Here is a 25,313-nt window from a genome sequence, read left to right on the forward strand (position 1 = left end):
CTCTATTTAACAGGGCCAACCATGTGAAGGTGTAATCTCATTTGGCCCCTCCCCCCCCCTAACATCACTCTAAATTCCCCATTAACATCTTATAACATTCATTCTTTCTTTCTTTCTACCATTAATAAAATATAGCATTCATTCATTAATATCACATAACGTTCATTAACACATAACATTGATTAACATTAATTAACACGTAACATTCATTAATATTAATTAACACATATCATCCATAACCATTAATTAGCACATAATTACATTCACTAACACTTAAAAATCAGTCATTATCAAATAAGTTAGATTACAATCATTTATTTCTTTATTTTTTCGTTGAAGCTATGAAAAGACTAAGTGAAACATCAATTTCTTCATCATTTCTCCCCTCTGTAGATGTTCCACCAACTGCTCATGATCTCGATGTATGCCTAGTCGTATACTGAGGATGAGGACACTGAAGCGAAGGGGGGTCCTCTACAATAACAAAGAAATGGGTTAAATTCAAAAAAACAAAATATTATTGTTACAAGTATTTCAGTAATTTAGAGAACATAATTGTTGTGCTCTTTACCTGATGGGGCCACATCATTTTGTGTAGCCTCAACCTCAACATGTTGAACACCCTCTAGATCATCTGGAGTTGAAATACTAAAGGTTACATTAATGCTGAACACCAATTGCAATTATATTTGTTTAAAGCAATAACAGTGGTCCTCTTTACCTGAGTGGGGAACATCACATTCTTGATGTTGTGTAGCCAGATCATGCTCCACTTGCTCACCACTGACTACATGCTCTAAAATATTAACAAAAAAGGTTACATTAAATACTACTCTAATTAAAAATTAAGATGTTTAATTGTATTAATAGCTAAATAAATAAATTTAAATAGAAAATGAATACCTCCACTACTGGGATGCACATCCGGACCTTCATGTGCAGGTGGTGTTTCACGATTAGCAGACTGCATTCCAATGACATGCACATTGTTATCATTGCTTTCTTATTTAAAACAAATTTAGTCACTTTATGTTGGAACTCAACATCAATTAGATTATTGGTAAAGTATTCAATTTGAAACAACTTCCATTTAGCATATTTACCTATGTGATGGATGCACTCGAATGTTGTGTATGCCCACTCAATTCTCATAGCCGATCAACCATGACTGAATAGCCTTGTTGGTAGGCAATTCTCTTGTCATCTTCAATGGGCACTCTATTGAATTCAGAGCCCTACATTTTTGCTTGGTATCGTGAATTTTGCTTGCATTGTTTGATTAAAAAAAACGTTTTCAATTTATTAATATTTTGATGCAATATTTCATTTACATGAGATACTTGCAATTCATGCAACAAGTTTCAAGTAACCACTAGAGCCAAGTTTGTGTTGCCCATGCTTTTCTTGCCTTGCCTTGGTTGCCTTTGACGTGTCACTCAGTCTATAAAAAGTTTGAAATATGTTAGATTATATAAATATAAAGAGTAATTAATAGTAGATAATTACATTATTAATAGTATCCTGTACCTTCTTCTGGCACCTAGTGGTGTATTTCCTTTTTTCCTTTCAATTCTCTCCTTGGCATCCAAAATCAGGTCCTTCCACTCCCTCTCTGGAATCATGGGGGAACGCTCGTACTTTAAGTTCCTCTCCAAATGGGTCCTGTATTGGTCCCTCACATACTTTGGATATGTGCCATCTTTTTCAAGGAGCTTGGTTTTGTCAAAGGTGTCATTTCCAAACCACTCAGCCATTTGGTTTGTCAATTCATCTTTTAACCTTTTTTCTTGGTCATTCCACCTTTTAAAGCAAAAACAAACCTGTTAGATTCAAAAATGAACTGAAGCTACATTTATTACACTTCAAGAAATGGATCAAAGGAAAACTATTCTAGCAATGATATGAAATCAAAATAGTGGATTAGGGTTAGTTCACATATGATGTACCACGTTTTATGTATGGTGGGCCCAAATATTTGCAATGCAATGTCACTAAGATGTTTATAGAAAATATCATTGCCTACAAAAAATTCATGGGATCATTAGTCCAAAACGATTGATCATAAAGTAAATTACAATTAGAGTATATATAATAATAATTTTGAAGTACCTGGAACCTTTTGTATCTCTAAGGGAATCATTTCTTCATCACTCACCACCAATGTGGTCTGCAACATTCCCATACTAGCAATACGAGAAGATCCAGGAAATGATGGTATGTTATCAACAGTAATCGCCTCTGACATGTCCTCATGTGCATCTCCTCCTGCAAAAAATGAATCCACTATAAAATGGCATTAGAATTCAAGAAAGAACGCTTGAAGGGAAATAAACACATGACAGAAGATAGAGCAAAAGAGGGATCTACCAACAGTGGGCGGGCCAATATGACGTGCACTAGAGGATGTCTACATGCTACGGGTTGCTGACATTGCAGTCGGAAATATAGGTGAGGGTAACCTCTGATGAGGCGGCGATGACATTTGCACAGTAACATTGACAACACCTAAAGAATAATACATTAAATATATCAAACATTAAATATATGAAAAGTGCAAGAATTGTAAACAAGGATGAACCTTTATTTTGAAAATTGACAGTATCAAGTATGATGTGTTTTGGGTACTCAAAGTGATAAGCCAAGCAAGCAATAATACAAGAAAATCATCATCACCTGAAGATCCTGCAACACCCTGATCGTGGGAATGACTTTCATGAGGGCGGATAAATTGTTGTAAAAACAATACGTACATATTTTAGTTAATGACATAAAAGAGAATAAAATATAAACCATTATTGAACTTTTGTTATAATTAAAGCTTTCATTACTGCTTACTTGCAAGTTTTATGTTGTCTGAAGCAATAATTCCACCCTCTCTCGTATCTCATCAGTAATAGGATGCACGGCTACCAAAGAAACAATCTCTTTTCTAATTTTTCTAAGAGGCATTTTAAAGAATTTCATAAGGTGTGTGGGATCTTCAAGGTCATCATCGCTTAACTCTAATGATTCCACATCCCTATAAAGGTACTCAAGTACTGCAACTCCCTTTCCCTTTCCCTGAACATCCATCTGTGTCAAGAATATCATTAACAATTACAAAATTAGTATAAATCACTAAAAAAAAGAACATAATAATGTAACAGTTTGCTTCTATCTAATTTGTACAATTACAATGAGGTTTACCTACTCGGTAGAAGTGTCGCAAGCAACATCCCTGTTTGTGATATGTGATGGATCCATGTCAGCCTGTGACAAAGAAAAAATATAAAAAATAGCGAAATTAAACTAATAGACTTAGCAAAAACACTTCATAATAAAATAGTATATTGGATTCATTAATTGGAGGTTGGTTAATTTAAATGGTATATAGTATGTACCAACCCCCATGATATTAACTTTGTTTGTATCTACACGATTCAAACTATAATCAATTAGAAGCTCTTCGCCTGCACTTATTGATTTTATCACACATACAAATACACAATTTCCCTCGCGCACCTCAAATATGCAATTGGGTTGTTTATTAGTTGACCCAGGTCACATACTATTTATAAAACCTACAATATTCCCTGTTGCTTTTGGCCGACCATCAATGTATATAGCCACTCATTTACTTTGATCATTATCTTTCTGTTGTATATAATTTGTTGACAGTGCATACCTACATATACTTTTTTTTATATTTAACAATCTTCATCCAATTATTGTAATTGTAACAAGGTCCAACAAAATCCATCAATTTAGCAACTCTATTGTAATAGACCTTTATGTCGTCCATGGAAAATAAGCCTAAAGCATGTAACGACGAAGGTGCTATGCGATATATCCTATCATTAACACAAAAATTGGTATTTGTTGGAGGAAGTTCCTTGGGCACCCATTGTTTCTATAGATGTTTGTACCTCAGTGGCACCTCAATGTCGCCTTTGGTCTCATCATCATAAGAACATGACCCCCCTTGAGCAAGGAAAACTTTCATGCATTTATTGAATTTTCTTCTAATCTTTTGACCTCTTGTTGATCTCCCTATTGTAGACCTAATAAATGTGTCACTTTCATTTTCTATTCCTCCATTTTCCTCACTCAACGAAGACAAATCTGACAAATACCTATTTGGGGGTACCTACATTCCATAAAATGAGAGAGTTAATTGGTAATGAGAGAGAAATTTTGCAAATGAGGGTAATGTTGATGAAGAAGTCAGCCCTAAAGTTTATTTTGGGATGAAAATTGGAATAAATCCAACCGGGGCCTCAAGTGTTGATATGTATTAGATTTGTTGCTAATGTCGAGGTTTGAAAAACTAAGGAAGTTTGTTTTCCAAGTAATTTTAAAAAAATAAATTGTTTCTATAGGGTGTATTGACTAGTTATACATGTCCATCCATGAGACTGTGTAGGATCCTCATCAAAGGGGTTCAGGGTCTTGTACAATGTAATTCAATTATCTTATGTTAGCTAAAAATTACATAGTACACCACATGAACAACATGAACTTTGTAGACAAAAAGAGTATTAAATAATAAAAAGATGTTGTCATCAAAATCATTGTAAATTTTTTAATTCCTTACCTTTACTTTATGTAAACTATGCAGGATCCTCAACTAAATGGTTGACGATGTCTGTAGTCAATGACCTGTTCCCATCAAGGGTGACAACATCACATAGGGACTATACCTAAAATCAACACCATCAATTGAGCATCATAAGCATTACTACATTTGTAAGTTGATAAACAATAAATACATACGTATCATAAGCATCAGAAGCATCACATGATGTGTCATCATATATGTAATTGAGCATCACAATTAGCATCACATATCATGTCTCATCATAAACATGCAATCCATCACATATGTATCATAAATCACCATCCATCACATAGGTAATAAACAATCCAATTTCCATAAATAAACACAGTTTAAAAAATGTCACATAAATAGTCACTCTCCCTATCTCCATCTCCATAATAAAAGGTGCATCATGAATTAATTATGTAATGGCATTAGAATTCAAAACCTAATGAATTAATTATGTAAAAAAAATTCTATCAAGAAGTCAATATTAAATAGATAATATACTAATCACATACCTCATACATTTCATTCTTCATCATCATGAACATCAAGGTCATCATCGCCAACATCATCATCATCATCATCATCATCATCATCATCATCATCATCATCATCATCATCATCATCATCATCATCATCATCACCATCACCAACGTCTTCGCCATCACCATCACCATCACCATCACCATCACCACCACCACCACCACCACCACCACCACCATCATCATCATCTTCTTCTTCTTCTTCTTCTTCTTCTTCATCCTCATTGAGAAAATGTCGATCGTGATCATCATCCACTTCATCTTCTACTTCTTCAGTATCTTCTTCTTCCATCACATTATACTTTATCGACCTTCCTCTTGGATCATGTCTAACAACAAATGACCAAATCAGTTTATGTGGAACCCCTGAGTAAAATACTTGCTCACATTAGCTTGGAAGAACATAGGGCTCATCACCAGCTGGTTCAAATGACCTTGTATTTAGCATTATAAAACCATTATCATGTTCAATAACAGTTCTATCAGGATCATTTTTATTCAATCGTAGCCTATACCATTTGACAATGAACAAAACTAATTTGAAGGAATTAAAGTCACACTCAAGTATATCATCCAAAATGCCATAGTATTGATTTTGATACTATTAAGGATGTATGTCATTTCTCAATGAAATATTTGTCACCTCAAAGACTGTAGTGATGCCAGAATCACAAGTTTTCTTCGTCATCCAACTTTTTTATGCGAAATTTATGACCATTGTAGCACATAGCGGTGTGGTGTTTGACCTGCAATATGTCAAACATGTAAAATTTATTGCATTGTGAGTTGATAAACATATGGGTGATTAATAAATTTATACGTACCTATTTATCTCTTAAACCATATGCTAAATCAATTTCCCTTTGTGTAACATTGGAATCTCTATTACGATGTGCTTCTTTAACCAATGAAGATGCACCTTCCCATGTTAACATGCGTCCAAAATGTTGACAACGTTCAATCTATACCATCATCCAATCAAGATTGTTTGCAATATACAAATGTAGTGCATCCCACTCTCGACCAACTATACAAAAAATAAGTAGACGTCTTACAATCAATTTATTTTGAAGATTAAGAATTAACTAACTATAATAAAATCTTATAATTACCTCTAACTTTTCCCGTCAAGTACTCCCCTTCAAATTTGTTAATGGTGTTGGGATCCCAAATGCGATCCACGTGAATCTTTGTTGTAAACTTAGGAAGATATTCAGAAATGTACACCATAGTCTGGTATAACATATATCCCTCCACCATAGAACCCTCAAGATGTGCTCTTTGTCGAACCAAATCCTTCAAAAATTTCAAGTGCCTCTCAACCATCCACTTTGACCTAGTGTGTACAGGTCCACACATTCAATCTCTTCAACTTGGTGTATGAGGTATTGTTCTTGTGCATTGAAAAAAGCTGGAGGTAGACACTTTTGCATTTCACACATTAAATGAGGAATTTTTCTCTTCCAATATTTTATATCGTCTTTATGGATTTCTTTACATGACAACCACCTACAAGGTATTCAAGACACAAAAAAATATATTACATAACAATTAAAACAAATCGCAAATATAATATCTATACAATGAACTAAACAAATATCACTACTTACCTCATGTATTTTCCAAGATCATATATGACTTGCTTGACATTATTGTCGAAGTCGTCTGGGAGAGATAGAGGTAGAACATACGGCAACAATTATAAAATTATCTTTTCATTTTTTTGTAACATAATACAATGAAAAGTACACGTACGTGCAGTATTTAAATACAAACTAAAAACACAAGAACATGAATTACCTTAATGAAGGTATGCCAATCATGCATTTTCATCCCTAGCCCAAATTCACTTTTCTTTGATATGAGATTGTTTATGTTCGTAGCAAATCCTGTGGGAAATCAAATTTTTCATATGACTTGTTTTATAGCATTGCTTTGTTGGTCCGTTAATAACCAAGGAAGATCACTTATATTAATCTGGTATCCATGGCTATTTGATTGAATGACATTTATCATTGCATGATTGGAATCCTGAATGTCACTACATATTTTGACAATTTTTTCTTTGTCACGCCTTCCATCCAATATTTTTCATACTGTCTCTGTTATATTCTTTCCAATATGCATACTATCAAACAAATGAACAATTTATAACTGCTCGTAGTAGGGCAACCTACTAAATTATCGAGGATAACTTTTTAGTCCCTTAGGAAGGTGGTCATTTATGCCTTCATGACCTTCATGACCATCAATCACATCATCAATAAACAAAACAAAATAGAAAAGATGTTTTATGACAAACCAATAGATGGAATGGCATTACCTAAATGATTAATTCTATTATATTCCAACTTCCACGGGTGAGGTGTCATTCTTCGTGGCTTTGATTTATTCTCTTCTTTCCCATTGAAAAGATGTTTTTCAGTATTTCGATACTTGTGATTTTTGTGGAGAAAGTGCCTATACTCATCAAAGACCTACTTTCCTAAACTTTTTGAATGATGAGATTTCATCTTTGGACCACAAACAGGACATGCAAATTTTCCCTTTGTTTGAAGACCTACAAGATAATGTATAATTGGATTAAATATGATAATTTTTTGAATTATAATATTCATGCACAACTTAAACACTATAACATACCACAAAAATGTGTTAGCCCCGGGGCATCGTGTATTGTCCATAGAAGCATTGCATGGAATTGAAATTGTCTTTGTCCTATCGGTCTAGAGATATCATACATAGTGACACCATTCCATAACTCCAGAAACTCGTCAATAAGAGGCTCGATATATACATTCATATCTTTAACTTGGTACTTACCTAATCGAATGAACAAAAACATTACATATTTATTATGACCATTTTACTGCAATATTAATAATTAAATTTAGATGACTATATTTAAATGATAAAATACCTGGAACAATCATTGCCAACATTATGTGCTCCCTCTTTATTGACATCCATGGAGGAATGTTATTGTTGATAACAAAAATAGGCCACACTAAGTAAACAGATCTCATCTCTCCAAATGGATTGACATCATCCGATGCCAATAAAAGCCTGAGATTATGAGGTTCTTCTTTAAAGTGTGGCCACTTTTCCTCTAAGTCCATAAATGTTGAGCCATCCATAGGCATTTGAATAATGTCATCTCGACTTCTATTGCATGCATGGTAATCCATAAATTGTGCCAAGCTAGTGCACCTGAATAATCATTGCATACATGGAATAATGGGAATATAGTGAAGAACCTTGCAAGGAACCCTTTTTGTTATTTGATTTGTTCGATATCTACTGATATGACATTTCAGGGCATTCAATTCAAAATTCATGGTGTTTGTGATGTATAATATGATCATTGGGACAAGCATCTATTGCTTGATACTCCATTCCAATATCTTTCATAACGACAGATAATTCTCGGTATGAGCGAGGTAGAATATTTGATGGTGGTAACAAAAAATCACCTATCAATCTACAAAAAAAAATAAAATTGTTAATATAAAGAATATTAATGGTACAACATTATGACATATATGACATACCTTAACATGCGTGACATTGTTATGTTGGATAAACCATTCATAACCTTCAAGCTCACCAACAACAATACAACAAAGAGAAGAGCTTCCTACGAGCCTTCGTAAAGGGCCTCAGATGCCTTCTCAAGTAGAGGGACATCATGAACAACATCAAGGTCATCTTCATCATCATGATCAGATGCGCGAGTACTAAATGATTCATGGATCAATTTATTTGTACCATCATCTTCAATTGTGTTTTCTGGCTCATGATCGTCATCTTCAATGGGATCATTATCTTCAACTTCGATATTCACACCTCCATGCTCATCCACTTCAAAATCCATATTCTCAGGGTTGTGTTGATCCATACCATGTACTATGGGGTGCTCTACCTATATAAAATTGATAAACATAAATAAACCATGATCATGATCTCATCATCACATGATTTATTATGTATATAAATTGTTAAAATGATATAATGAAAAACTTACCAATGTATGATTATCATGTCCACCTTCAATGTGACCATGCAACCTACAATGTTTCTTCATTGTTTTGATTAGAAGTCTTCTAGTCTTTAACCCCTTACAAATTTTGCACGAACAATAACATTTTCCATCACCTTTTCTTTTCAAGTTAGACCACAATCTAGCAATTGTCTCCTTATTTTGTTGTTCGTTGATATTGTTTGACATGGTCTTTCTTCACAGGCAACAAAATTGTGCTATAGAACTACTTATATAGAAGTTGAAATGTTAGTTATGAAATCACGTTTTAGTATAATATACCGAATCAAATTACTTAAAAATAGAAATTATCATCATTGAACCAAAACCATCTAACTCTTCTTTTTCATCTCAAAACATATCTAACAAGCATGTTAGAACCATCCACAATAGCTGCACCAACACCACTTATTTAAATCTTCATCGATCAACACAATAGAACTCAAGAACACTCAACAACAACAATCTAGACTAGAAAGATAGCTTGCGAAGTACCAAATCACAAACCATCTGAAATGAAGATACACATGAACATCCAAAACATTCTCCCAAATACACAACCAAAGACATGATCACACCGAAGCTCATCGAATCAAATACCAAACTCTGCCAACCACTGAACAAAAAGCCTGAACTTCAAACCAGATTAAATGATATGATCATGTAAACTTTTGGATCATTGAAACAATAAGGAATGAAGTATTCCAATATCCTAAATAGATAAACCAACCAAATCAACTCCATGCAATCACCAAAACACCAAACAACTCTGTGCAACACCAAAACATAGGAATTTGTTGATATCAATGACAACAACATATCCTAGCAGTAGCAATATCCAACACACTATTCTTCTTTGTGACAATGTCCTTTTAAGCTCTTTTGGTAATAGCATTGAAGGCTTAATCTTAAATAACAAGGGACTGATCTTAAGATGAAAGGATTGCTCTTCCTCATATTTTGAAAATTACCTTCATGATCATCTTGCATAATTACTATGGATGATTGCTCCTTGAAGCCCTTTTAGACCTATATTTCTATTCAACCCATGACAGTCAAATAGACTATTATTTAACTAATATGGGCAACAATATTTTGATCTTTATATCCGTTCTCATGATTACAAAATTTGTGATAGTGTCATGATATTGTGAGCATTGTCTTTTGATCATTCATAGAGATATCTTATGGAAAAGTTCACAGTGATGTATGTTTTTATTGAGGCTACAAACTTTATTTTGAACTTGGGTATGAATGAGACTCTTTATCACAGAGCTATCTCCATCTTTCATGGAACCATGACATGACTTCTATGACCTTTAAAAGGCTATTGTCTACTAGATACACATGTTGTCACTATCCCTTCAATACTATCATAGGATTCTTTGATTGTCCTTGAAGTATACTAAGGCTACTTTGATGAATTTTTACAATGTTGGTCATGACTATTAAATCTTATGAAGACCCTATTCTGATCACACATCTTTGTCACAACATTCCTTTTGGTTTCTCTTACTATCAAAGGCTTAGAATCGCTATTTACCTAGCTTATGTTAAGTACCTTGATGCTTGTATCCTTCTTCAACTTGAGCTTGCATTGTTCTCTCTCAAGGAATTCTCTTCAAACTATTAAAACAAATATGGGTTGCTTGCTCTATTTGTTATCACTCTGACTGAAAATTTTAGTCTTTGTTTGTGATTCTTTGTCTCACTATCATTATAGTTTGATGCACTATGATACTTTCTTTGGCATCTTTGACAATGACTACTACCATAATTTTATCCCTTTTAATAGTCAAAAGATTGTTTCTTGAGATATCCTTCAATTCTTCTTTAGTCTCTCAAGAAGCTCGTTGACATTGTCATGAATAAGGTCTTCAGTGACCATTTCATGGCTATACTTAGCATTGATCCTTTATGCATAACTTGTGACAGGTCACTACTCTTAAGGCACACAAATATTTTTTCATCTCTGCACTTGTTGAAAATGTGGCATTGTTCATGTGCTATGATTGTAGTTCTAGGGTAGGTTGTACTAATCATTGTTTGGAATCCTCCACTTCATGTTATTAGCTACCCTTATGTCCCTTTTCATTGTGACTTCCACTGATATAATACTCTTTCTTATACATTTAATTGTCTTTATGATCTTATGACTGTAAAGAAGCTTTGGGACTGAAAATCTTCATTGCATTATGAGTCCTATGGTTGTAGCTACTCATGATGTCTTGTTATGATGACTTCTATATGTCATGATCTCTATGTTTGGATGACATCTATGTGTTTGGAACTTTATTGTTGTTGAATGTGGCATCAACAATCTATATATTAATCATGATAAATTAATCTGTATATTATAGCCAAGAATCTTAATCATGATAAATTATGGCTCGAAGGAGACTCACTTAATATTATTAAGTGTCTGAAGGGGGAGTCCGAGCCATCATGGTCAATTGAAAATATCATCTTGAAAGATAGGGAAATTATTGCTATTTTTAAAGATATTATAACTAACATGCCTTTAGAGAAAAAAATACGGTGGTGGATTGTCTGGCAAACCTAGGGGTTAATTCTGATTTCCAAATGATTTGGCACGAGGAAGATGTCAACATAAACACTAAAGAGCTCCTTAGAAGGGAGAGATATATGGGAAGGGAAGGACCACATAATCATGACAAAGCATATGATTAATTCTTGCCTTGATGAAAGGTAATTATTACCTAGCAGAGCGGCAGATCCCCAACCATTTCTTATAATACGTTGCACGCTTTGTGGGTCACCCAGTTCAAAATCTTGAGCAACTACAGAAAAGGAGTGCTGAGTCTGTAGAGGAACAGAGCTGATAATCAGAATTCAAAGATGGGAGGAGATTTAAGGAGGGAGGAACCTGATAATCCATCAACATGGAAAGTGATGCCGAAGGTGTGGGCAAAACTGGAAAAAGGATCCCTCACAAGCTTTATGGAGAAGCTTGTGGATTATGATAAAGGTAGGGTAAATCTCGTCATTACCAAAATTTCTAAAAATTAGTGTAATGGTTCCTTTAAAATCTATGGAGTTAAGTTCAAGCTGGATGCGTGCCTCATAGCTACCCTAATTGGCATGCCCCATACTGGGCTTGATTTTTGTAGAGACCTTAAAGTCTCCAACAACGCGATTAATCTGTTCCTGCAGAAGGAAAAAGAGAGGGACAGAATCGGCAAAGCCACAGGAGGTTACTATGAAGCTACTAATATCAAGAAAATTTGGGGCTGGGTTTTGAATGCTATAATGGAATATATCATGGTTGAGGGTCATTTCTCCAGGGCCCACACCTACCACTTTGTTCTTTTAAACCATTTCAGACACGACAAAAAGGTATCCCTGTTCTACTACCTTTTTAGGTCCCTTTCGAGGTCCCCTAATAAACATAGTAAGAATCCCTCTAGTCTGATTCTCCATTGTGGGCTCTTGTTGCTCATCTATGAGCACTGCAAAACCCTCACCCTGCTGGAAAACAAGAGGTTGTCCGCCTCCCCGAGGAAGAGAAAGATGGAGGGAGGCGATTCTGGCAAGGAGAAGGCATCTTCAAGAAAAAAAAGAAAGAAAGCCCCTAGGATGGAAATAGAGGAAATTGAAAAAGAAGGTAGTGAAATGGAGATGGATGATTCTAATGGTGATGATAGCTAGAAAGATGAGGAGGTGGGTATTGAGGAGGAAAGCGATGATAATGAGTCTGACAATGAAAGCCCTATCCACAGCGAATGCCCTAGCAAGGACAACAACCATCCTATGGAGGATGTGGATTACAAGGATAACGAGGAAATAGATGTGAATTCTAAGAGAAAAAGGAACAAGGAACCTAAGAAGAATATGACTAAGGAAAGTTTAGGTGAGGACAAGGAAAATGACGGTTTATTCCTGGATAATATCAAAAAACTTACCAAGGCGAGACTGGATTATGATAGATGGACTTATGAACTCTTGAAGAACTTGGAAAAAAGGGGGAAAATACAGATGAGAAGAAGGAGAATGACAACAGGGAGCAAATAAAATGGAAGTAGGATATGGAGGAGAAGGTTAAATTGCTGGAAGAAGGGAGAGAGGCCACGAAAAATTTGATGGGTATTATCCTGAATATCCTATCAGCTATCACTAAAAATTTGGAGGATATTGCTAAGGTCTTCGATCATACCAGCTCTCCTAAGCTGGTGGTGGAACTTGGCATGGATGATGAGACTATCCAGATTGGTAGTGGTGAAGCTACTCTGATTGGTGGTGCTGCCAAGAGGACTAGGGCGAGTGTCAAGAAAGTTGTGGTTGCTTCTGCAAAGGATCTCCCAAATCTCAAGGATAACATCAAAGAATTGCATGGGATTAGCAACACCCTAGATAATGCCCTAAAAAAAATCAATTAGTTTTTCTTCTTGGGTCTGGCCAGTTTTGCTGGCTTTGTGGGGCTTTCACTGGTTTTCTTTGGTTTTCTGTTGGCTTTTCAGTGGCCTGTTCCTTTTTGTTTCTTGTTGCTTTTTCTATTAAAGCTTGAATTGTAAAGGGTTTTGGGGCCCCTTCAAAACCTAATTTTACCTTAATAAAAAAAAATGTGTATATTAATGATGAGATCTTTGCAAACCTAAGGACTGTATGTCTTAGTGTCTTTATGTGTTAAAATAACAACATTCTTGACATTTATTATTCAATGCCCTACATAGACTGATTTGGATTAGAAAATGAAGATTTTATTTGGCTTTGTCCCTTTGTGCTACTACATAGACTACATATTTGTGTTCTCTTCAACGTGATTTAGGACAATCTTTTTTACATCCTTTCTTCTCATTCTTCGTGATTGTTGTCAACTATCCATAAGCACTATTCTATCTTTATATCACTGAAATGGTGACCTTGGATTGTATAGAAAAGTTTATTTTCCTTTATCTCTACCCTTGGTTGATGCAAAAATCTTCTCTAATGCTTCTTTTCTCCTTATAAATAAGCCCTTTTATTTATACCTTCTTATTTTGTGGCCTCTTATTGATTCATTTCAGCTATTGATTTACTCCCTTATTAGACAGGGGTGTCTTAAGATTGGTCTCTAATTTTGGACCTATAATTTCTCTTTTGATAATACTATGAACACCTTATTATAATAACACTATAACAATCATATGAGTTAATATACGTGCCTTGTTTTACCCTTCATGTTGTCCACTATCTTAGATCTTGATGTTGCAATTATATGATACTTTATTTTCCATGCGTTGAGATTGTACGGAGACTGTATTTATTGATAATGATTGCCAAGTTAACTACTACTACAACTGTGAAAAGAATGTTGTTCTCTGTTTTGGAAGGCTAGAATCATGTTTTGCCTTGTATGATTTATTTTGGCTATTGTGGACAGAGCTATTTACTATTTACTGTCCTTAGGCATCATTGCTATGTGCTTTGACCCTTATTGATATGAGTTTCAATGATTGTCACATATCAGTCCTCCATCACTATTATTTTCCCCTTTGAAATTCTCAAGAAATGTCAATGAATTTTATTTCTCTTAGGCCTTCTATATGACTACCCTAGCCTCTTTGCATCATTTAATTAGGCCTTCAATGAATGTTCTTTCTCTTAGACCTTCTAAAGTGCAATTCCTTTTCTTTTTCCTTCTGATTTTTTCACTATCACTTTCATCCTCCAAGTCAGATGCCCTCACCCTTTTCTTTCTTCTTGTTTTTTCATACTCATTGTCATGCTTTGAATTATTTTTCTTTCTTGGTGACTCCTTACTACTCTCAATATCAGTTTCACTCTCAAAATCTGATTCTGATGTATCAAAATCTGACGAACCTGATGAACTAGAAGAATCGTCATTAGAGGTAGATTCATCTGACTCAAGAATAGACTTTTGTTGCTGCATTATAAGCCTTGGCATATTCTTCAAATACTCACATAAACTCTCAGTGATACCACCAAGACCAATAGAAGTAAAGAAATTGATAGCAAACCATGAATTTTTGGGATTGCCCTTTGGAAAAATTGAATCAAAAGACTCCTACATTGTTGGATCGTTCAACCTTTCATTAAGCAACAATATACCAAGCTGCTTTGCCAGCTCCTAGAAGAGAATCTTTATAAAAATACGGGAAGAGGAAGTAGTATCTTCCTCTGTCAGATGTATATAAGCAAGAAAATGCCATGGAAGAGCATTTGTGCCAAGTAAGTGGGCAAAAAAATTTGCAACATTACATAGTTTATTTGTTTCCAATCTATGTATCATAGAATACTGTTGTACAAAACACTTATCAAAAAATTCCTGATAAATTTTATTGATCGTACAGAATCTTGTCCCAAGAAGACCATAATAATGAAGGTATGTTCTCTCTTGATTGCAGCATTCTAACAACATGATGCATAATTCCATCTCTTGACCAGGTTCAAGCTTGATCTTTAGTAGCTTATGACCAGCTTCCTCAAAATCAACACTTGACAAGATTGTCAAATAAATTGTACGTCTTAAATTGACCAAGTTTGTCTCTGTCTCATCCTATATTCTCAGTGCTTCCTCACCTTCCTCTTCATCATCATCATCATCATCATCATCATCATCATCATCATCACTTGAATCATTCTCCCCTTCTGCTTCATCTAAAGAAGCATCTCCAAGGATATCTTTCTTCAGTTTTTCATAGGTTGCCTCATGCTCTAAGAAATTAGGATTTGGCTTGAAAACGTCCAAACCAACTTCTTGATCAAGTTCATCTTCTAGGAAAACTTCATGTGTTAACTTATCTTTTTGCTCTACAAGGTCCAATTTTGGACGCACAGCTAGATGAGCCTCAAACTTAGCTTTGAGAATTGGAAAAAGGCCTTCAATTAAAAACTATACTCGTTTGTCAATTTCCCCCTCATGGAGAATACCTCTAAATCTTTCAAAAATCCCATAGAGACCTATGGGTGAAAGGTCTTGCAACAAAGAACCACATTCTTTCACAAACCCAACAGTAACCTCTACACTGTCATCTATGGGGTTCTCTAGTAAAAGGGTGAGAAGTTCCAAGGCAATGATCTCATGTGCAACTTGTTGATTCACTAAATGAGCTATGAATTTGGCTGCTTATATCAACATGTGCTTGTCATTGCATTTGTATGCCCTCTTAAGCTACAAAATAATTCTTCGCAAAAGCAGATTGCCAACTTCGAGAAATTTTGTATTTACCATAGCAACCAACACAGCAAAAACATCTGTAAATCTAGGGGATGCCATTTGGGATTTCATACAAGACCTACAAAATAGACCCCTCCCACAGATGAGATTCTCTGCAAACAACTCTGGAATGATGTTCTTGATGTTAGATGCATTTACCTTGTCTACTAACCCATTGATACTCTTCCGAAGGGCATCCCATGTCATGCACTGGTATTCCACATTGTTCTTGTCTTCCACATCTTTCATCATTTGAGCCAGCTTAAATGGGGGAATGTAAACACCCCAACTTCTTCCAACACCCTTCTCAGCTCCTCTTATAGCACCTTCGCCATTCCTATTATGAGATGGAGCAGACACAACACCATAAGTTTTCACTTCCACTTCCTCTTTGTCCCTCTTGTTTCTAGAAGCCCCTTTACCACTTAATTCATGCTTATTTCTATACATAAACCCATCAAGAAGCATGAGTTTTTGCATATAAGCTCGCCCAAATATTTTAAAGTTATTTTTCATCAAGATTCTTTCAAGAGCTGGCAGATCCTGCTTCCATACTTTAATTTTGTTTTCTCAAAGGACAATCCTAAAAATCCATGCATTGCAAACAAATTTTTACACCTTTGTTGCTTGTGGTGGCATCACAGAGAGTTTACATCAATAAATGAAGAACATGCCAATGCTTTTAATGCAGCAGTAGAAGTCTATCTCGTATTCAATATCTCTAGTGAAACCCCCATGATCTTTTGTTGGAGTATAATTTTTTATATTCTAAAAAGGGTCTTGTCCTTTGTTGATGGGATATTCATCTACCTCAAGAAATAACTGTTCTTTTCTCCAACAAGAAGTGGAACTAAATGAAGATCTAGCACCATGAAATGAATCCTCAAAAGGATTACTATAGTTAGTTTTGGTAGATAATGATCTAGGTAAAATACTAATGTGGCTTTAGGAAACATTATGTACTAGCTTAGCATACTCTAACAACTTTGGTGCGACATGCTACATCCAATTAAGTCTCCATCGGTATCTCTATTGTGTTTATGATCTCTAGATTTATGATCTCTATAATATAACAATCCCATAATTATGTTTCCATGCATCTATACCACAACATAGACATCATGCTAGTGTTCATCCATAGCAATTGATATCCTAATTATAGAATGTGAAATATGCACATAACTATGAATAAAGATTAAGGAAAACAAAGAAAGATGCTTATTGCAAACATAAATGACTAATGGACAAGAATTGAATTCATTGTAGATAGTTTTGAATATCAAATTCACTTATTTGTGTGCATTTAGTAACTCATGTACTTGTGTCCAACCATTTATCTCTTTCATAAATTAAATATTTATTAATAACATTAATAAATGGTTGAGTAATTATGTTTTAGTTAAAATTGAAAATAAAATATTTTATTTCAGGACAGCTCACACTATTCCCTGTCATATTTTTGACTCTCGGTTTTGTTAGTAGTGGTTTGATGTCTTTGGAGCTGATCATTGCATTTCTTTAGTTACGTTTGCCATCATACTCCCAGCCTATGCCAAAATGGGAGCTTTGGAATAGGGTATGGACATCCATCAGAGCATAAAAGATAGAGGAATTTTGTCAGATGTAGTTACAACTACTCTGTTAGACATGTATGCAAAATGTGGAAGCATAGACAAGGCATGAGAACTATTTGACAGATTGCCTCAAAGAAATGTTGTTTCCTGGACTGCAATGATTGCTGGATATGCACAAAATGGATTTGTTGAGAAGGCTTTAGAAACTTTCAAGAAAATGCAATCGGTAGGTGTAAAGCCAAATTCCATGACCATTGCTACTGTCCTCCTTGCCTATGCCAATATGGGAGATTTGGAACAGGGTATGTACATTCATTGAAGCATAAAGGATAGAGGAATTTTGTCAAATGTTCTAGTTGCAACTACCCTGGTAGACATGTATGCAAAATGTGGAAGCATAGACAAGGCACTTGAACTATTTGATAGAATGCTTGAAAGAAATGTTGTCTCGTGGACTTCAATGATTGCTAGATATGCACAAAATGGATTTGTCAAAAAGGCTTTAGACACTTTCAAGAAAATGAAATTGGCAGGTATAAAGCCAAATTCCACAACCTTTGCCAGCATCCTCACTGCCTGTGCAAAAATGGGAGCTTTGGAGCAGGGTATGGATATCCATCAAAGCATAATGGATAGAGGAATTTTGTTAGGTGTTGTACTTGAAGATGCCCTGCTTGACATGTATGAAAAATGTGGAAACATGGACAAGTCTCGTGAATTGTTTGATACGATGCCGCAAAGAGATGTGATCTCATGTGAACAATCAACACACGTGTATACGAGAGGAAGGGATTGTTGTGACAAAATTGAACGCTCACTCCTCAATCATAGGTCTATGGTTTTACAAGGAGTGGATTCCTACAACGTATTACACATTCAGGGAACCACACCTTTGACTAGAAGCCATCCGGCCTAAGATTGGATAATCAATATGAATACGAGACTGACCAATTTGCATTAAAAACTAGGGAAATTTGCACAAAAAAGGAATCTCTTGAATGGTATATTTATTGCAACATGAAATTAAGGTGAAAAATCTACCTCCTGCGCAGGATTGCAAGCAATGCCACAAATGCCTTCGATGCAGGTTTGATGTTGTTGGGAGTTGAAGTCACCACGAACGCCTATGTGGGATTGCAATGCACAAATGAATTGCCCTCTTCTTCTTTTTTAAGTAATGGTCATTGTCATCGGAATTATGATGAACTCGAGCACTTTTTTGAAAAAAAATAAATTTCATTGCTAGTGTCTTCTTCGTTGAAACCGAATGGAAAATTGTCGTCAGAATTACAAAATTCGGCCATTTTAAAAAAAAAAATCAAATTTGGCCACAATATACCTTCGCCATTAGAAACCTCAGTCAAAAATCTAGTCCAAATGTATTAGTGGCACCCAGAGCATGGTATGAACGACTTCATACTCATTTGATGAAGATAGGCTTTGCTAGAACCAATGATGTCAACAACATTTATCTCAAGTTTGAAGGAGATGAAATACTGGCCAGTGAAGTTGTTATCACTATTTAAAAAATTGGGTATTCTTGTCTCATATTTGGCTAGAAGTCTGCAAAAAATGTGTTTAGATTGGCCTTGTTACCTTTGAGTTTCTTGGGTCAAATGAGGGTTTAAGGTTTTTGAAATTCTAACCGTTCCTATGTTTGAAAAAACCTTATGTTCTATTTCTGTCTTACTTTTTTCACTTAAAGAAGGGTCGGTTTATTGTTAAAAGTGTTCCCCCATAGGTTTTCCCTAGGCAGTCTTTCAAATATTTTCAAACTTTACGCCTTCACCTATGTCTTGTTCTAATGTTTGTCGGGCTCCTTAATAAGTGTGCAACTCATTGCTAATCCTACGGTTGTCGTTGTTTCGCTAGGTAGAGATGCTAGCAGGTTAATGTTCGCGAAATAGGGAAAAGGTTAGGTGGGCCCGACCAAATGGATTGACCATCAAATTAAAGGGTTGCATCTTGTTTTAAATCCAATGGCTCACGTTGATTCGCTAGCCCAAAGTGCACGTGATTTACCCTTTGCGAAGTAGCAAAAGACTTGGTGAGTCCCAAAGGTGTGTAAGGTAATTGGTTAAAGGATGATTAGCTTAGAAAAGATCAACGACTCGCGTTGATTCACGGCCTAAAGATACATGTTGTTTACCTTTCATGAATTTGCAAAAAGGTGGAGGGCCCGAGTGAGGTGGTCATGACAAATGTAATAGCCGGGCAAGTTGCCGAGATCCAACAGTTGTCACTGCTTCACGAAGATAAGTGGACTGAGGTTTAAGCTCTACGAAATAGCGAAAGGGTCAGTGGGCCCAAAGGACAGGCAGGTCATAAGTTTTAAAGGCCAATTAACTAGGATTTAATCAGAAGGTTGTCATGGATTCGCAGCCTAAAGTCAAGTGTTAGATTAATGTTCGCAAAATAGAAAAATGATGTGGCAATCACACGACGGATGACATGGAAGGATAGATGGGTTGTTCCATGGAAATAATTAGTGACTTGTTAGATACATGTGGCCTTTAAGGGTAGTTGAGGGCCTACCTTGTTCAACCGGCAGTTATGTTGAGAATGGTGAAGTAAAACACGTGGCGGCTTCAGAATGGAACCCGGTGGAACTTCCTGAGAAAATAGTCGACTACCACATGGAGTTTGCTAGCCGGTGATGCAATAAAGCAAGTGGTCTCCAAGTTAAAGGACCCACTTGGAAGGTTTAAAGCATGTTAAGTGGTGTTCATCTCATTGTCGAGCCAATGGTTGTCATTGTTTCGCAGCCCAAAGATGCCTACAGTTTAGTCTTTGCGAAATGGCGAAAACCGTTAGCCATCATGGTTAAGCGTGGTTAGTTAAGAAGACTGGTGGTCACTATAGGAAGTAAAGACCAAGCAAGTAAATGATGATCTAATGGCCGGTGTTGTTTCATAGGGTAAAAGTGTGCATGGTTTAGTGTTCGCAAAATGGTGAAAAGAAGGTAGGGCCTGTCACTAACACAAAAAGACCAGAAGGAGTAAAAGCAGTGCAGGTTCTCGAGATCCAATGATCGTTGTTGCTTCGTGAAAGAAAAGTGCAAGGGTTTTAAGCTCTGAGAAATGGCAAAACAACTAAAACAAAGAAAAACTCAGAGAACTTGTGGTCCGTTGGAGCCTGTTTTTGAGCTCAATTTTTACGAATTCAATTCTGAGGTGATGGCCAAAGCATGCGGGATTAATTTCCAAATTCAATGCCAACTTGACATATTAAGGTCCGTATCAATTGAATATTGGTACCATTTCAACAAGTTTTTTGTAGAGGAGCTGGTGCAGAGCGATTTTCTTCAGGCAAATAACCAGATTTTTCTGTTTTCCTTGCTAATTGCAGTTCGAGAATTAGTGTTGCTATGTGAATTGTTTCATTAGAGTTTTGTGAAAATCTCAATTGATATAGTTGCATTAACAGGATGGTGCCAAGAAGGGAGTTAACAGGAAAAGTAAATTACCAAGATAGGAATATTTGTGATGATTTTCTAGAATAGCTAACTATGTCTACCAATGTCAGGGCCAAGGCTAAAGAATTGGTACCAAAGAACCCTTGTTTAAGAATCAGGGATGGCCTATATGACAAAGGCAATTGGTTAAGGGATCCACAAAAAGGGATGTTAGGTTTAGGATTGTTCAAAGTAGGTTTTGGTCAGAGACATTCCCTTGCCCCTTTAAATAGCATATGGGAATTGGATGTGGGGAAGCTTATAGTTCCTGGTGTATTCATGGATGTAGATTTGTTGACTTTGATTGCACAAAATTATGACCCTATAGCTAGATGTATCAGAAATGTGAAAGGATCAGCTCTAATTGAAATTAAAGATGATGAATTCAGAAGTGTGTTTAAGCTTAGTGAAGCTTCAAATTTGTTAGAGCCTATTGATTTTGAATCACTGGCCTAGGTTTATGATGCACAAAGGGATCACCTTAGGAGTGGCCCATTGAAAGAGTTCTTTGTTAAAATAGGAGGGTTAACAGTTGTAGGCCCCAGTACAATGGAACCCTTCTCCCTGAATCCGTTTACTCTAAGAGCTAAGGGTATGTATTGGGCACTTTGTCAGATTTTTGGAGAAGATGATGAGAAAAACATGCCAACCCATTACATGTTGATGATTGCACAAATTCTAAACCCCTCTCTAGCAATAACATTTGATTATGCACCATACCTTACTGATGCAATTCATGCAAGGCTAGTAGGGATAAAAAATGGTAAGGTGGATAGACCGTTTGGATGGTATTCTCTTCTAATGCACATGTTTTTGTTCAAGGGTGCTGATTATTTTGCAAAAGAAATGGATTTGGTCAAGGTGAAAGATAAGGAAGAGATGCCTGTTCAACTTTGGAGTACTGTTTTGTCCTGGGACAGAGAGGATGCTAGCTATCTAAAGTTTGATAGATGCTTTGCATCTAAGATTAGATTTCTTTTGTGCACAGAAAACCCTAGGATTCCTAAGGCTCTCTTGGAATTCCTCGGGCCCAAGGAGTTTACAGAAGGTATCAAGATTGTTCATAATTGGGGAGATATGTATTTGTACCCTGTTTCTACAGTTTTCAGAGTATATGGTTTTAGAGGCACTCCATATTTATTGCCTTATCAAGTCCCACTAAAGATAGGGATTGCTGAAGTCTTAAGGCGAATTGGAGGTGTACAAGAGGCAGAGCTGACAAATAGGGGTAAAGGGACCATTTTCCCAACTATTACCATGGCACATCATTTTGTGATCACTAAAGGTGGCTGGAGGTATTTTGAAGGATTCTTTAAACCATAAAGATTGTCAACTGTCGTTTCAAGATGTGCAGATCCTGAAGACTTTTTCAACAGCATGTTTAGGAAGAGAGTAGTTTGTAAAGGTAGGCCTCACCAATTTCAATTCCCTGAAGATCTAATTAGGAATGAATTCAGTTTGGATGAGCAAGAATTGAGGAAAGAGAAGTGGGTTTCATATAAAAGGGCTCTTGACTTCATTCATCAATTTGATAGTAGTTATGACCCTCTTTCTAGTTTCAATCCCTTTGAGGAGAAAATCAAATTCTTTATTCTTTATTTTGAAGACCTCATGCAAAATTTGAAAGAAAAGAGGGAGGCTATAATGAGAAATGATCATGATAGGGTTAAATTGGTTCTAGCTAATCCTACCTTTGCTAAGGCTATCCCACCTGGTGATTATGTAATGCACAAGAAATCAAGATACACTGTGATGATGCCAGTGACAGGTGAGCCTTCCACTTCAAGAGGGAAAAGAGAAATTGAGGATGTCATTGACATCCAAGACCCCTAAAAGGAAAAGAGTGGGGAAGGAAGTGCAAACAAGAAGCCTTTGTATTCTCCATCTCAATCCCCCATCCACATAGGAGATGAGCAGGCAGTGGCCAAACAACTGTTACAGCTAGGGAGTCTCGAGGAGATTTCTTACACATATGAGGAGACACCGGAGGGTATGCCAGAAGAGCCACCTAGTGCTGAAATGAACTTGACAGATGGTGAGCTCAAAGGTAAAGAGTTAGACCTTACTATCAAGCAAGCCAGTGAGGAGTTCCTGGCTGATAGTAACTTTGTTACAACAGGGGCCTTCATGCAGTTTGTATGGAAGCAAAACATGGAACAATTCAAAGCCAAATGTGAACAAAGGAAGAGTGAGAAGCCTCACAAAGATGTAACTCAGGTAGAGGAAGAGGTGAAACAAGAGATGATTGAATAGTTCAAGACCATTACCCCTAAAAAGGGAAGAGAGATGGTATGAAAGGCTGGTGTTTTGATCCTCCCTGAGTGGGATATAGTTGATGCTCTGGTACTGGAGGCAGTCAGGAAGGAAACTAAACCCATGGAAGGAGTGACCTTCAACAGAGATAATGTTGCTTTAGTCATGTGGTCACTAAGGAAGGATGAAAATAAAAGAAGGAAAGATGTATCAGATTCTAGTCTCCTAGGAGGCATGATTGTAAAAAGAGTCCAAGATACATGAGTGGTGGAAGCTGCAAGTACAGTCTTGGAAACTGCAAAGTTCAATGTAGCAGTGGCAGAAAAAGAGGCAAAAGAAAAGGCCAATCTCCAATTAAAATTGGAAACCATCTTAAAGGCTTACAATGAGGCTAAAGAAGGAGTAGCCAACAGAGACAGTGTTATTGCTAGACCTCAGAGTCAGTTGGCAGGTCAGCACCATCAAGGTGAATCCTCCACTCTTATGATAACTTCTTCTCTAGCAAGACCTCCACCTACAAGTCCTATCATAGAATATCCCTCTTCTCCAATGCCTTCTAGTTTCCAGTCATCTAAAACTTTTTAACATGAGTTGGAGAAATTGAAACAAGCTCAAGCCCTGTTTGCAAGAAAATATGAGGAAAAGGTAAAAGCTACAATTTCGAAGTTTGTTGATTCAGTTAGGCCCTCTGTCATTCACATTTCTATGAAGAGGATTCTGAATATTTTGACCAAATTAAGAGAGGATGAAACCACCTTGGAACCAATTCTTAATAAGTGGATGCCTATAGGTAAGGAGTTAGAGCTCATGTGTTCATCCCATGTAGATGAAGAGGCAAATGACAATCACAGGTCCACTAATGAATTCATAAAAGAAATGAATATACTATTAGAGGAAAGGGCAGGTGTAAAAAGAAAGGCCCAACTATATAGAAATGAATATTATGATCACAAGTATGAGATGTTTCCAAGAGGTTTTGTTGGTCCAACTCAGTTAAAAGAGGAGAAAACATGGCTAGAAGATATGGACCACAAATTGTCCAAAAGGGTTAATGAAATCATTAACACTGATGACACATCCTTATTTGTCAAGACAATTGAAGAGATTGAAAAGGTGAAATCACATTATAGTTTCATAGAAATATAAATTGAGTAATTAAGGGTTATTTGGAAAATGCTGGAAGGAATGAAGAAAAAGATTAGCAACTTCTCTTGGCCGAATGATGACATTTTCCAGGAATGGAAGGATAAATATGTCGAACAAAAAGAAGAAATTCCCAAACAGTTAGAAGATGTTGTAGCGGGACAACAAGTTGAAGAGGTCGTTGATACCGAAAAGGACTTGCAATTGTTTCTTGGAGAAAATTGCGATTTGTAACAAACTTTTCTTAGGTTTCTCCGAAGCTTGTATGCATCCATAATGTTATAAATGGATACCAGGACTATTAGAAAAGGATCACAAGAATTTTGTAAAGAAACTCTAGAAAAATATATTTAGGACCTTTTTTTTGGTTTTAAGGAGATTGCTTTGAGTTATGTAATATTTTCAAGAATGAATATGAATATACAGATCAAAGTTTTAGGCCTAAAATTCCTTTATCTTCTAGTGTGCATTCTTTAGTTTGTTGGTTTCATTTGGATAATCTAGGGTTGTTCGAATGAGCATGGATTGTAAGGAAATCTTATAGATGTT

At 36.0% G+C, this 25,313-nt stretch overlaps 1 pseudogene; it reads right to left on the bottom strand.

Moving 5' to 3' along the window:
- Window positions 1–14,729: 14,729 nt before the first annotated feature.
- The window catches only part of LOC131075626 (uncharacterized), a 50,460-nt pseudogene continuing 39,876 nt past the window's right edge, over window positions 14,730–25,313 (bottom strand).

This window comes from Cryptomeria japonica, chromosome 8 (assembly GCF_030272615.1).
Source record: "Cryptomeria japonica chromosome 8, Sugi_1.0, whole genome shotgun sequence".
Taxonomy (NCBI): Eukaryota; Viridiplantae; Streptophyta; class Pinopsida; order Cupressales; family Cupressaceae; genus Cryptomeria; species Cryptomeria japonica.